General features: G+C 37.7%; 4 non-coding genes across 4 annotated transcripts; all 4 read left to right on the forward strand.

Annotated features, from left to right (window-relative positions):
• Positions 1–2312: 2312 nt before the first annotated feature.
• Trnak-uuu (transfer RNA lysine (anticodon UUU)) lies at positions 2313–2404 on the forward strand. Its single transcript is given in 2 exon segments — positions 2313–2349; positions 2369–2404. It is a non-coding gene; the product is annotated as a tRNA-Lys (tRNA).
• Positions 2405–5448: 3044 nt separating this feature from the next.
• Trnak-uuu (transfer RNA lysine (anticodon UUU)) lies at positions 5449–5540 on the forward strand. Its single transcript is given in 2 exon segments — positions 5449–5485; positions 5505–5540. It is a non-coding gene; the product is annotated as a tRNA-Lys (tRNA).
• Positions 5541–8584: 3044 nt separating this feature from the next.
• On the forward strand, positions 8585–8676 carry Trnak-uuu (transfer RNA lysine (anticodon UUU)). Its single transcript is given in 2 exon segments — positions 8585–8621; positions 8641–8676. It is a non-coding gene; the product is annotated as a tRNA-Lys (tRNA).
• A 3042-nt stretch (positions 8677–11718) lies between these two features.
• Positions 11719–11810, forward strand: Trnak-uuu (transfer RNA lysine (anticodon UUU)). The gene is given in 2 exon segments: positions 11719–11755; positions 11775–11810. It is a non-coding gene; the product is annotated as a tRNA-Lys (tRNA).
• Positions 11811–14202: the final 2392 nt, after the last annotated feature.

Here is a 14202-nt window from a genome sequence, read left to right on the forward strand (position 1 = left end):
AAAACAGAGAGAGAGAGAGAGACAGAGAGAGAGAGAGACAAAGAGAGAGAGAGAGAGAGAGAGAGAGAGAGAAAGAGAGAGAGATATAGACAGACAGAGTTAGCCTCGTGCAGTCAGTTTACATCAGAGATTCTCAAACTTTTTGGGTCATTGCTCCACTCATGGCCACATAACGCCCTGAGCACCCCACCCCTATGTTTATGTATAAATAAATACTTTATATTATACTAATTGATATATACTATGAAACATTTGATATTTTAAATATTATATACTTAGTGTTCAATACGATAATAATCTTAGAAATTCATAGGGTCCCCCAATCTACTGCCTTCCACTCAATGCCTCCTTTTTCTTACACACCAGCACCCACATGGACGATCTCGACGCCCACCGGGGAGTAGTAGCGCCCACTTTCAGAACCTATAATTTACGTAACTGAAACCACTGTTAACTGTTTTATTCGAGCTCTAAATAAACGAGGTCTAGTTTATCGAGCTTTGATGAAGTTAGCGTATTAAAAATAGAGATATGTTTTCAAGGATGTGGATTACCATTATGTTTACAGGTTTAGAAGAGGAGGAATTCCGGAATTTTGAATGAGTCTTCCTCGACTCGTGTCTGTTTTCTCAAATATCTGTTCAAATTGAATATCTTTCAATTGCATTTTTGCAGGAATACGTTTAGGAGAATGAAGGTTATGTTATGTTGATAGTTGAAATGTATGAATCTGAAAGAAAAGTGGTAGATGCTAAAGTCGACGGCGCAGAAATGCATGAGCCGACCGGTGGATAAATATTCATTTTCAATAAAGTTATGGGGATAAGTTCGTGTGAAGTGAGCAATATTGGTTCATATAAAATCTAAGAACGTGTTAATACGTCCGTCCGCATAGCTCAGTCGGTAGAACATCAGCCTTTTAATCGCTAAGTAAACAAATGATCTGAAGGTCGTTAGTTCAAGTCTCCCGAATGAATGTTTTCATTTTACTTGATTGAAATGTTTTGCATATCTGAATTGGATGTTAAATTATTGTCCTATATTGATGGTTTTTATGGCTTTTATTACTTAAAATGTTTATTAACAACACTTTACATTCTAATTTCATATCCAGTCGTGGTCAACTTTGTCTTTCACTACCCCAGCTTCAATAAAACAAAGTACCAGTCAAGAACTAGAAGAATGCTCTCATCAAAATTATTTGCTTTTAACTGAATCAGAAACAATTATCGCAAGGAGCAAGCTAAGAGAATCCTTGGAAAGTCGGAAAACATACTTTGCCGTATTTGCTCCGACACTTTAATTTCTGAGTTCAAATACCGCCGAGGTCAACTTTGAATTTCAGTTTTTGAGGCCTTAAAAATAAAGTAGGTGGAAGTCACTGGAGCCAATGGTCTTAATCAATCAGTAACCAAGTAAATAAATAAGTAAAGTATACGTTGGTCATGTTACTAAATGAGAAACCTGAAAACTTTGCATTTTTTTGCTTTAAGTCGAGTATCTCCTAGGAAAATTTTGGTGGATCAAGGCGAGGGAGGTGGAAGACAGACAGACAGAGACAGGTGAGGTGGAAGACAGACAGACAGAGACAGACAGACAGAGACAGACAGACAGAAATAGACAGAGACAGACAGAGATAGAGAGAGAGAGAGAGGGAGAGAGAGAGAGAGAGAGAGAGAGAGACAGAGACAGAGACAGAGTTAGCCCACATGCAGTCAGTTTACATCAGAGATTCTCAAACTTTTTGGGTCCTTTTTCTTACACACCAGAACCCACATGGACCCTCTCGACGCCCACCGGGAAGTAGTAGCGTCCACTTTCAGAACCTATAATTTACGTAACTGAAACCACTGCTAACTGTTTTATTCGAGGTCTAAATAAACGAGGTCTAGTTTATCGAGCTTTGATGAAGTTAGCGTGTTAAAAATAGAGATATGTTTTCAAGGATGTGGATTACCATTATGTTTACAGCACGCGAAGAGGAGGAATTCCGGAATTTTGAATGACTCTTCCTCGACTCTTGTCTGTTTCCTGAAATATCTCTTCAAATTGAATATCTTTCAATTGCATTTCAGCAGGAATACGTTTAGGAGAATGAAGGTTATGTTATGTTGATAGTTGAAATGTATGAATCTGAAAGAAAAGTGGTAGATGCTAAAATCTTGAAAAGTGCTATTAGCAAAGTCGAAGGAGCGGAAGTGCATGATCCGACTGGTGTAAAAATATTTATTTTCAAGAAAGTTATGAGGATAAGATCGTGTGAAGTGGGCAATATTGGTTCATTCTAAATGTAAGAATGTGTTAGTTGCACCGCCCGCATAGCTCAGTCGGTAGAGCATCAGACTTTTAATCGCTAAGTTAGCAAGTGATCTGAGGGTCGTGGGTTCAAGTCCCCCTGCGGGCGAATGTTTTCATTTTTACTCAATTGAAATGTTTTGCATGTCTGAAGATTTATACTGGTTTAATGTCCACACGTGTCTTTCGTTAACTTCAAAATAACTTTTCCTTTGAAAACATGAAGTAACCCATTGCATAGTGTGGAGAAATTGTAGCAATATTTTCTGTCTTTGAATTGGATGTTAAATTATTGTCCTATATTCATGGTTTTTATGCTTTTTATTACTTAAAATGTTTATTTATAACACTTTCCATTCTGATTTCATATCCAGTCGTGGTCAACTTTGTCTTTCCCTACCGCAGCTTCAATAAAACAAAGTACCAGTAAAGAACTGGGGTAATCCTCTCATCAAAATTATTTGCTTTGTATCTAAATCAGAAACAATTATCACAATGAGCAAGATTGTTGAATCATTGGAAGGTAGCTGGAAATCACTGGAATCAATGGTCTTAATGAACCAGTAACCTAGTAAATAAATAAATAAAATATACGTGGGTCATGTTCGTAAATCAGAAACCTGAAAACTTTGTGGTTTTTGTTTTCAGGGGAGTTTCTGCTAGGAATATTTTGGTGGATCGACAGCGATTTTGAATAGGTCATGTGATCTATGTTTGCATTGGAGGTACATGGATGTCTGGCTATGTCAGAGCGAGGGAGCTTGAGTTAGAGAGAGAAAACGGGTGAGGTGGAAGACAGATGGACAGAGCCAGACAGACAGAAATAGACAGAGACAGACAGAAAAAAAACAGAGAGAGAGAGAGAGAGAGAGAGAGAGAGAGACAAAGAGAGAGAGAGAGAGAGAGAGAGAGAGAGAAAGAGAGAGAGATATAGACAGACAGAGTTAGCCTCGTGCAGTCAGTTTACATCAGAGATTCTCAAACTTTTTGGGTCATTGCTCCACTCATGGCCACATAACGCCCTGAGCACCCCACCCCTATGTTTATGTATAAATAAATACTTTATATTATACTAATTGATATATACTATGAAACATTTGATATTTTAAATATTATATACTTAGTGTTCAATACGATAATAATCTTAGAAATTCATAGGGTCCCCCAATCTACTGCCTTCCACTCAATGCCTCCTTTTTCTTACACACCAGCACCCACATGGACGATCTCGACGCCCACCGGGGAGTAGTAGCGCCCACTTTCAGAACCTGTAGTTTACGTAACTGAAACCACTGTTAACTGTTTTATTCGAGCTCTAAATAAACGAGGTCTAGTTTATCGAGCTTTGATGAAGTTAGCGTATTAAAAATAGAGATATGTTTTCAAGGATGTGGATTACCATTATGTTTACAGGTTTAGAAGAGGAGGAATTCCGGAATTTTGAATGAGTCTTCCTCGACTCGTGTCTGTTTTCTCAAATATCTGTTCAAATTGAATATCTTTCAATTGCATTTTTGCAGGAATACGTTTAGGAGAATGAAGGTTATGTTATGTTGATAGTTGAAATGTATGAATCTGAAAGAAAAGTGGTAGATGCTAAAGTCGACGGCGCAGAAATGCATGAGCCGACCGGTGGATAAATATTCATTTTCAATAAAGTTATGGGGATAAGTTCGTGTGAAGTGAGCAATATTGGTTCATATAAAATCTAAGAACGTGTTAGTACGTTCGTCCGCATAGCTCAGTCGGTAGAGCATCAGCCTTTTAATCGCTAAGTAAACAAATGATCTGAAGGTCGTTAGTTCAAGTCTCCCGAATGAATGTTTTCATTTTACTTGATTGAAATGTTTTGCATATCTGAATTGGATGTTAAATTATTGTCCTATATTGATGGTTTTTATGGCTTTTATTACTTAAAATGTTTATTAACAACACTTTACATTCTAATTTCATATCCAGTCGTGGTCAACTTTGTCTTTCACTACCCCAGCTTCAATAAAACAAAGTACCAGTCAAGAACTAGAAGAATGCTCTCATCAAAATTATTTGCTTTTAACTGAATCAGAAACAATTATCGCAAGGAGCAAGCTAAGAGAATCCTTGGAAAGTCGGAAAACATACTTTGCCGTATTTGCTCCGACACTTTAATTTCTGAGTTCAAATACCGCCGAGGTCAACTTTGAATTTCAGTTTTTGAGGCCTTAAAAATAAAGTAGGTGGAAGTCACTGGAGCCAATGGTCTTAATCAATCAGTAACCAAGTAAATAAATAAGTAAAGTATACGTTGGTCATGTTACTAAATGAGAAACCTGAAAACTTTGCATTTTTTTGCTTTAAGTCGAGTATCTCCTAGGAAAATTTTGGTGGATCAAGGCGAGGGAGGTGGAAGACAGACAGACAGAGACAGGTGAGGTGGAAGACAGACAGACAGAGACAGACAGACAGAGACAGACAGACAGAAATAGACAGAGACAGACAGAGATAGAGAGAGAGAGAGAGGGAGAGAGAGAGAGAGAGAGAGAGACAGAGACAGAGACAGAGTTAGCCCACATGCAGTCAGTTTACGTCAGAGATTCTCAAACTTTTTGGGTCCTTTTTCTTACACACCAGAACCCACATGGACCCTCTCGACGCCCACCGGGAAGTAGTAGCGTCCACTTTCAGAACCTATAATTTACGTAACTGAAACCACTGCTAACTGTTTTATTCGAGGTCTAAATAAACGAGGTCTAGTTTATCGAGCTTTGATGAAGTTAGCGTGTTAAAAATAGAGATATGTTTTCAAGGATGTGGATTACCATTATGTTTACAGCACGCGAAGAGGAGGAATTCCGGAATTTTGAATGACTCTTCCTCGACTCTTGTCTGTTTCCTGAAATATCTCTTCAAATTGAATATCTTTCAATTGCATTTCAGCAGGAATACGTTTAGGAGAATGAAGGTTATGTTATGTTGATAGTTGAAATGTATGAATCTGAAAGAAAAGTGGTAGATGCTAAAATCTTGAAAAGTGCTATTACCAAAGTCGAAGGAGCGGAAGTGCATGATCCGACTGGTGTAAAAATATTTATTTTCAAGAAAGTTATGAGGATAAGATCGTGTGAAGTGGGCAATATTGGTTCATTCTAAATGTAAGAATGTGTTAGTTGCACCGCCCGCATAGCTCAGTCGGTAGAGCATCAGACTTTTAATCGCTAAGTTAGCAAGTGATCTGAGGGTCGTGGGTTCAAGTCCCCCTGCGGGCGAATGTTTTCATTTTTACTCAATTGAAATGTTTTGCATGTCTGAAGATTTATACTGGTTTAATGTCCACACGTGTCTTTCGTTAACTTCAAAATAACTTTTCCTTTGAAAACATGAAGTAACCCATTGCATAGTGTGGAGAAATTGTAGCAATATTTTCTGTCTTTGAATTGGATGTTAAATTATTGTCCTATATTCATGGTTTTTATGCTTTTTATTACTTAAAATGTTTATTTATAACACTTTCCATTCTGATTTCATATCCAGTCGTGGTCAACTTTGTCTTTCCCTACCGCAGCTTCAATAAAACAAAGTACCAGTAAAGAACTGGGGTAATCCTCTCATCAAAATTATTTGCTTTGTATCTAAATCAGAAACAATTATCACAATGAGCAAGATTGTTGAATCATTGGAAGGTAGCTGGAAATCACTGGAATCAATGGTCTTAATGAACCAGTAACCTAGTAAATAAATAAATAAAATATACGTGGGTCATGTTCGTAAATCAGAAACCTGAAAACTTTGTGGTTTTTGTTTTCAGGGGAGTTTCTGCTAGGAATATTTTGGTGGATCGACAGCGATTTTGAATAGGTCATGTGATCTATGTTTGCATTGGAGGTACATGGATGTCTGGCTATGTCAGAGCGAGGGAGCTTGAGTTAGAGAGAGAAAACGGGTGAGGTGGAAGACAGATGGACAGAGCCAGACAGACAGAAATAGACAGAGACAGACAGAAAAAAAACAGAGAGAGAGAGAGAGAGAGAGAGAGAGAGACAAAGAGAGAGAGAGAGAGAGAGAGAGAGAGAGAGAAAGAGAGAGAGATATAGACAGACAGAGTTAGCCTCGTGCAGTCAGTTTACATCAGAGATTCTCAAACTTTTTGGGTCATTGCTCCACTCATGGCCACATAACGCCCTGAGCACCCCACCCCTATGTTTATGTATAAATAAATACTTTATATTATACTAATTGATATATACTATGAAACATTTGATATTTTAAATATTATATACTTAGTGTTCAATACGATAATAATCTTAGAAATTCATAGGGTCCCCCAATCTACTGCCTTCCACTCAATGCCTCCTTTTTCTTACACACCAGCACCCACATGGACGATCTCGACGCCCACCGGGGAGTAGTAGCGCCCACTTTCAGAACCTGTAGTTTACGTAACTGAAACCACTGTTAACTGTTTTATTCGAGCTCTAAATAAACGAGGTCTAGTTTATCGAGCTTTGATGAAGTTAGCGTATTAAAAATAGAGATATGTTTTCAAGGATGTGGATTACCATTATGTTTACAGGTTTAGAAGAGGAGGAATTCCGGAATTTTGAATGAGTCTTCCTCGACTCGTGTCTGTTTTCTCAAATATCTGTTCAAATTGAATATCTTTCAATTGCATTTTTGCAGGAATACGTTTAGGAGAATGAAGGTTATGTTATGTTGATAGTTGAAATGTATGAATCTGAAAGAAAAGTGGTAGATGCTAAAGTCGACGGCGCAGAAATGCATGAGCCGACCGGTGGATAAATATTCATTTTCAATAAAGTTATGGGGATAAGTTCGTGTGAAGTGAGCAATATTGGTTCATATAAAATCTAAGAACGTGTTAATACGTCCGTCCGCATAGCTCAGTCGGTAGAACATCAGCCTTTTAATCGCTAAGTAAACAAATGATCTGAAGGTCGTTAGTTCAAGTCTCCCGAATGAATGTTTTCATTTTACTTGATTGAAATGTTTTGCATATCTGAATTGGATGTTAAATTATTGTCCTATATTGATGGTTTTTATGGCTTTTATTACTTAAAATGTTTATTAACAACACTTTACATTCTAATTTCATATCCAGTCGTGGTCAACTTTGTCTTTCACTACCCCAGCTTCAATAAAACAAAGTACCAGTCAAGAACTAGAAGAATGCTCTCATCAAAATTATTTGCTTTTAACTGAATCAGAAACAATTATCGCAAGGAGCAAGCTAAGAGAATCCTTGGAAAGTCGGAAAACATACTTTGCCGTATTTGCTCCGACACTTTAATTTCTGAGTTCAAATACCGCCGAGGTCAACTTTGAATTTCAGTTTTTGAGGCCTTAAAAATAAAGTAGGTGGAAGTCACTGGAGCCAATGGTCTTAATCAATCAGTAACCAAGTAAATAAATAAGTAAAGTATACGTTGGTCATGTTACTAAATGAGAAACCTGAAAACTTTGCATTTTTTTGCTTTAAGTCGAGTATCTCCTAGGAAAATTTTGGTGGATCAAGGCGAGGGAGGTGGAAGACAGACAGACAGAGACAGGTGAGGTGGAAGACAGACAGACAGAGACAGACAGACAGAGACAGACAGACAGAAATAGACAGAGACAGACAGAGATAGAGAGAGAGAGAGAGGGAGAGAGAGAGAGAGAGAGAGAGACAGAGACAGAGACAGAGTTAGCCCACATGCAGTCAGTTTACGTCAGAGATTCTCAAACTTTTTGGGTCCTTTTTCTTACACACCAGAACCCACATGGACCCTCTCGACGCCCACCGGGAAGTAGTAGCGTCCACTTTCAGAACCTATAATTTACGTAACTGAAACCACTGCTAACTGTTTTATTCGAGGTCTAAATAAACGAGGTCTAGTTTATCGAGCTTTGATGAAGTTAGCGTGTTAAAAATAGAGATATGTTTTCAAGGATGTGGATTACCATTATGTTTACAGCACGCGAAGAGGAGGAATTCCGGAATTTTGAATGACTCTTCCTCGACTCTTGTCTGTTTCCTGAAATATCTCTTCAAATTGAATATCTTTCAATTGCATTTCAGCAGGAATACGTTTAGGAGAATGAAGGTTATGTTATGTTGATAGTTGAAATGTATGAATCTGAAAGAAAAGTGGTAGATGCTAAAATCTTGAAAAGTGCTATTACCAAAGTCGAAGGAGCGGAAGTGCATGATCCGACTGGTGTAAAAATATTTATTTTCAAGAAAGTTATGAGGATAAGATCGTGTGAAGTGGGCAATATTGGTTCATTCTAAATGTAAGAATGTGTTAGTTGCACCGCCCGCATAGCTCAGTCGGTAGAGCATCAGACTTTTAATCGCTAAGTTAGCAAGTGATCTGAGGGTCGTGGGTTCAAGTCCCCCTGCGGGCGAATGTTTTCATTTTTACTCAATTGAAATGTTTTGCATGTCTGAAGATTTATACTGGTTTAATGTCCACACGTGTCTTTCGTTAACTTCAAAATAACTTTTCCTTTGAAAACATGAAGTAACCCATTGCATAGTGTGGAGAAATTGTAGCAATATTTTCTGTCTTTGAATTGGATGTTAAATTATTGTCCTATATTCATGGTTTTTATGCTTTTTATTACTTAAAATGTTTATTTATAACACTTTCCATTCTGATTTCATATCCAGTCGTGGTCAACTTTGTCTTTCCCTACCGCAGCTTCAATAAAACAAAGTACCAGTAAAGAACTGGGGTAATCCTCTCATCAAAATTATTTGCTTTGTATCTAAATCAGAAACAATTATCACAATGAGCAAGATTGTTGAATCATTGGAAGGTAGCTGGAAATCACTGGAATCAATGGTCTTAATGAACCAGTAACCTAGTAAATAAATAAATAAAATATACGTGGGTCATGTTCGTAAATCAGAAACCTGAAAACTTTGTGGTTTTTGTTTTCAGGGGAGTTTCTGCTAGGAATATTTTGGTGGATCGACAGCGATTTTGAATAGGTCATGTGATCTATGTTTGCATTGGAGGTACATGGATGTCTGGCTATGTCAGAGCGAGGGAGCTTGAGTTAGAGAGAGAAAACGGGTGAGGTGGAAGACAGATGGACAGAGCCAGACAGACAGAAATAGACAGAGACAGACAGAAAAAAAACAGAGAGAGAGAGAGAGAGAGAGAGAGAGAGACAAAGAGAGAGAGAGAGAGAGAGAGAGAGAGAGAAAGAGAGAGAGATATAGACAGACAGAGTTAGCCTCGTGCAGTCAGTTTACATCAGAGATTCTCAAACTTTTTGGGTCATTGCTCCACTCATGGCCACATAACGCCCTGAGCACCCCACCCCTATGTTTATGTATAAATAAATACTTTATATTATACTAATTGATATATACTATGAAACATTTGATATTTTAAATATTATATACTTAGTGTTCAATACGATAATAATCTTAGAAATTCATAGGGTCCCCCAATCTACTGCCTTCCACTCAATGCCTCCTTTTTCTTACACACCAGCACCCACATGGACGATCTCGACGCCCACCGGGGAGTAGTAGCGCCCACTTTCAGAACCTGTAGTTTACGTAACTGAAACCACTGTTAACTGTTTTATTCGAGCTCTAAATAAACGAGGTCTAGTTTATCGAGCTTTGATGAAGTTAGCGTATTAAAAATAGAGATATGTTTTCAAGGATGTGGATTACCATTATGTTTACAGGTTTAGAAGAGGAGGAATTCCGGAATTTTGAATGAGTCTTCCTCGACTCGTGTCTGTTTTCTCAAATATCTGTTCAAATTGAATATCTTTCAATTGCATTTTTGCAGGAATACGTTTAGGAGAATGAAGGTTATGTTATGTTGATAGTTGAAATGTATGAATCTGAAAGAAAAGTGGTAGATGCTAAAGTCGACGGCGCAGAAATGCATGAGCCGACCGGTGGATAAATATTCATTTTCAATAAAGTTATGGGGATAAGTTCGTGTGAAGTGAGCAATATTGGTTCATATAAAATCTAAGAACGTGTTAATACGTCCGTCCGCATAGCTCAGTCGGTAGAACATCAGCCTTTTAATCGCTAAGTAAACAAATGATCTGAAGGTCGTTAGTTCAAGTCTCCCGAATGAATGTTTTCATTTTACTTGATTGAAATGTTTTGCATATCTGAATTGGATGTTAAATTATTGTCCTATATTGATGGTTTTTATGGCTTTTATTACTTAAAATGTTTATTAACAACACTTTACATTCTAATTTCATATCCAGTCGTGGTCAACTTTGTCTTTCACTACCCCAGCTTCAATAAAACAAAGTACCAGTCAAGAACTAGAAGAATGCTCTCATCAAAATTATTTGCTTTTAACTGAATCAGAAACAATTATCGCAAGGAGCAAGCTAAGAGAATCCTTGGAAAGTCGGAAAACATACTTTGCCGTATTTGCTCCGACACTTTAATTTCTGAGTTCAAATACCGCCGAGGTCAACTTTGAATTTCAGTTTTTGAGGCCTTAAAAATAAAGTAGGTGGAAGTCACTGGAGCCAATGGTCTTAATCAATCAGTAACCAAGTAAATAAATAAGTAAAGTATACGTTGGTCATGTTACTAAATGAGAAACCTGAAAACTTTGCATTTTTTTGCTTTAAGTCGAGTATCTCCTAGGAAAATTTTGGTGGATCAAGGCGAGGGAGGTGGAAGACAGACAGACAGAGACAGGTGAGGTGGAAGACAGACAGACAGAGACAGACAGACAGAGACAGACAGACAGAAATAGACAGAGACAGACAGAGATAGAGAGAGAGAGAGAGGGAGAGAGAGAGAGAGAGAGAGAGACAGAGACAGAGACAGAGTTAGCCCACATGCAGTCAGTTTACGTCAGAGATTCTCAAACTTTTTGGGTCCTTTTTCTTACACACCAGAACCCACATGGACCCTCTCGACGCCCACCGGGAAGTAGTAGCGTCCACTTTCAGAACCTATAATTTACGTAACTGAAACCACTGCTAACTGTTTTATTCGAGGTCTAAATAAACGAGGTCTAGTTTATCGAGCTTTGATGAAGTTAGCGTGTTAAAAATAGAGATATGTTTTCAAGGATGTGGATTACCATTATGTTTACAGCACGCGAAGAGGAGGAATTCCGGAATTTTGAATGACTCTTCCTCGACTCTTGTCTGTTTCCTGAAATATCTCTTCAAATTGAATATCTTTCAATTGCATTTCAGCAGGAATACGTTTAGGAGAATGAAGGTTATGTTATGTTGATAGTTGAAATGTATGAATCTGAAAGAAAAGTGGTAGATGCTAAAATCTTGAAAAGTGCTATTACCAAAGTCGAAGGAGCGGAAGTGCATGATCCGACTGGTGTAAAAATATTTATTTTCAAGAAAGTTATGAGGATAAGATCGTGTGAAGTGGGCAATATTGGTTCATTCTAAATGTAAGAATGTGTTAGTTGCACCGCCCGCATAGCTCAGTCGGTAGAGCATCAGACTTTTAATCGCTAAGTTAGCAAGTGATCTGAGGGTCGTGGGTTCAAGTCCCCCTGCGGGCGAATGTTTTCATTTTTACTCAATTGAAATGTTTTGCATGTCTGAAGATTTATACTGGTTTAATGTCCACACGTGTCTTTCGTTAACTTCAAAATAACTTTTCCTTTGAAAACATGAAGTAACCCATTGCATAGTGTGGAGAAATTGTAGCAATATTTTCTGTCTTTGAATTGGATGTTAAATTATTGTCCTATATTCATGGTTTTTATGCTTTTTATTACTTAAAATGTTTATTTATAACACTTTCCATTCTGATTTCATATCCAGTCGTGGTCAACTTTGTCTTTCCCTACCGCAGCTTCAATAAAACAAAGTACCAGTAAAGAACTGGGGTAATCCTCTCATCAAAATTATTTGCTTTGTATCTAAATCAGAAACAATTATCACAATGAGCAAGATTGTTGAATCATTGGAAGGTAGCTGGAAATCACTGGAATCAATGGTCTTAATGAACCAGTAACCTAGTAAATAAATAAATAAAATATACGTGGGTCATGTTCGTAAATCAGAAACCTGAAAACTTTGTGGTTTTTGTTTTCAGGGGAGTTTCTGCTAGGAATATTTTGGTGGATCGACAGCGATTTTGAATAGGTCATGTGATCTATGTTTGCATTGGAGGTACATGGATGTCTGGCTATGTCAGAGCGAGGGAGCTTGAGTTAGAGAGAGAAAACGGGTGAGGTGGAAGACAGATGGACAGAGCCAGACAGACAGAAATAGACAGAGACAGACAGAAAAAAAACAGAGAGAGAGAGAGAGAGAGAGAGAGAGACAAAGAGAGAGAGAGAGAGAGAGAGAGAGAGAGAAAGAGAGAGAGATATAGACAGACAGAGTTAGCCTCGTGCAGTCAGTTTACATCAGAGATTCTCAAACTTTTTGGGTCATTGCTCCACTCATGGCCACATAACGCCCTGAGCACCCCACCCCTATGTTTATGTATAAATAAATACTTTATATTATACTAATTGATATATACTATGAAACATTTGATATTTTAAATATTATATACTTAGTGTTCAATACGATAATAATCTTAGAAATTCATAGGGTCCCCCAATCTACTGCCTTCCACTCAATGCCTCCTTTTTCTTACACACCAGCACCCACATGGACGATCTCGACGCCCACCGGGGAGTAGTAGCGCCCACTTTCAGAACCTGTAGTTTACGTAACTGAAACCACTGTTAACTGTTTTATTCGAGCTCTAAATAAACGAGGTCTAGTTTATCGAGCTTTGATGAAGTTAGCGTATTAAAAATAGAGATATGTTTTCAAGGATGTGGATTACCATTATGTTTACAGGTTTAGAAGAGGAGGAATTCCGGAATTTTGAATGAGTCTTCCTCGACTCGTGTCTGTTTTCTCAAATATCTGTTCAAATTGAATATCTTTCAATTGCATTTTTGCAGGAATACGTTTAGGAGAATGAAGGTTATGTTATGTTGATAGTTGAAATGTATGAATCTGAAAGAAAAGTGGTAGATGCTAAAGTCGACGGCGCAGAAATGCATGAGCCGACCGGTGGATAAATATTCATTTTCAATAAAGTTATGGGGATAAGTTCGTGTGAAGTGAGCAATATTGGTTCATATAAAATCTAAGAACGTGTTAATACGTCCGTCCGCATAGCTCAGTCGGTAGAACATCAGCCTTTTAATCGCTAAGTAAACAAATGATCTGAAGGTCGTTAGTTCAAGTCTCCCGAATGAATGTTTTCATTTTACTTGATTGAAATGTTTTGCATATCTGAATTGGATGTTAAATTATTGTCCTATATTGATGGTTTTTATGGCTTTTATTACTTAAAATGTTTATTAACAACACTTTACATTCTAATTTCATATCCAGTCGTGGTCAACTTTGTCTTTCACTACCCCAGCTTCAATAAAACAAAGTACCAGTCAAGAACTAGAAGAATGCTCTCATCAAAATTATTTGCTTTTAACTGAATCAGAAACAATTATCGCAAGGAGCAAGCTAAGAGAATCCTTGGAAAGTCGGAAAACATACTTTGCCGTATTTGCTCCGACACTTTAATTTCTGAGTTCAAATACCGCCGAGGTCAACTTTGAATTTCAGTTTTTGAGGCCTTAAAAATAAAGTAGGTGGAAGTCACTGGAGCCAATGGTCTTAATCAATCAGTAACCAAGTAAATAAATAAGTAAAGTATACGTTGGTCATGTTACTAAATGAGAAACCTGAAAACTTTGCATTTTTTTGCTTTAAGTCGAGTATCTCCTAGGAAAATTTTGGTGGATCAAGGCGAGGGAGGTGGAAGACAGACAGACAGAGACAGGTGAGGTGGAAGACAGACAGACAGAGACAGACAGACAGAGACAGACAGACAGAAATAGACAGAGACAGACAGAGATAGAGAGAGAGAGAGAGGGAGAG

Source organism: Octopus bimaculoides, chromosome 9 (genome assembly GCF_046866305.1).
Source record: "Octopus bimaculoides isolate indiv1 chromosome 9, ASM4686630v1, whole genome shotgun sequence".
NCBI lineage: Eukaryota > Metazoa > Mollusca > Cephalopoda > Octopoda > Octopodidae > Octopus > Octopus bimaculoides.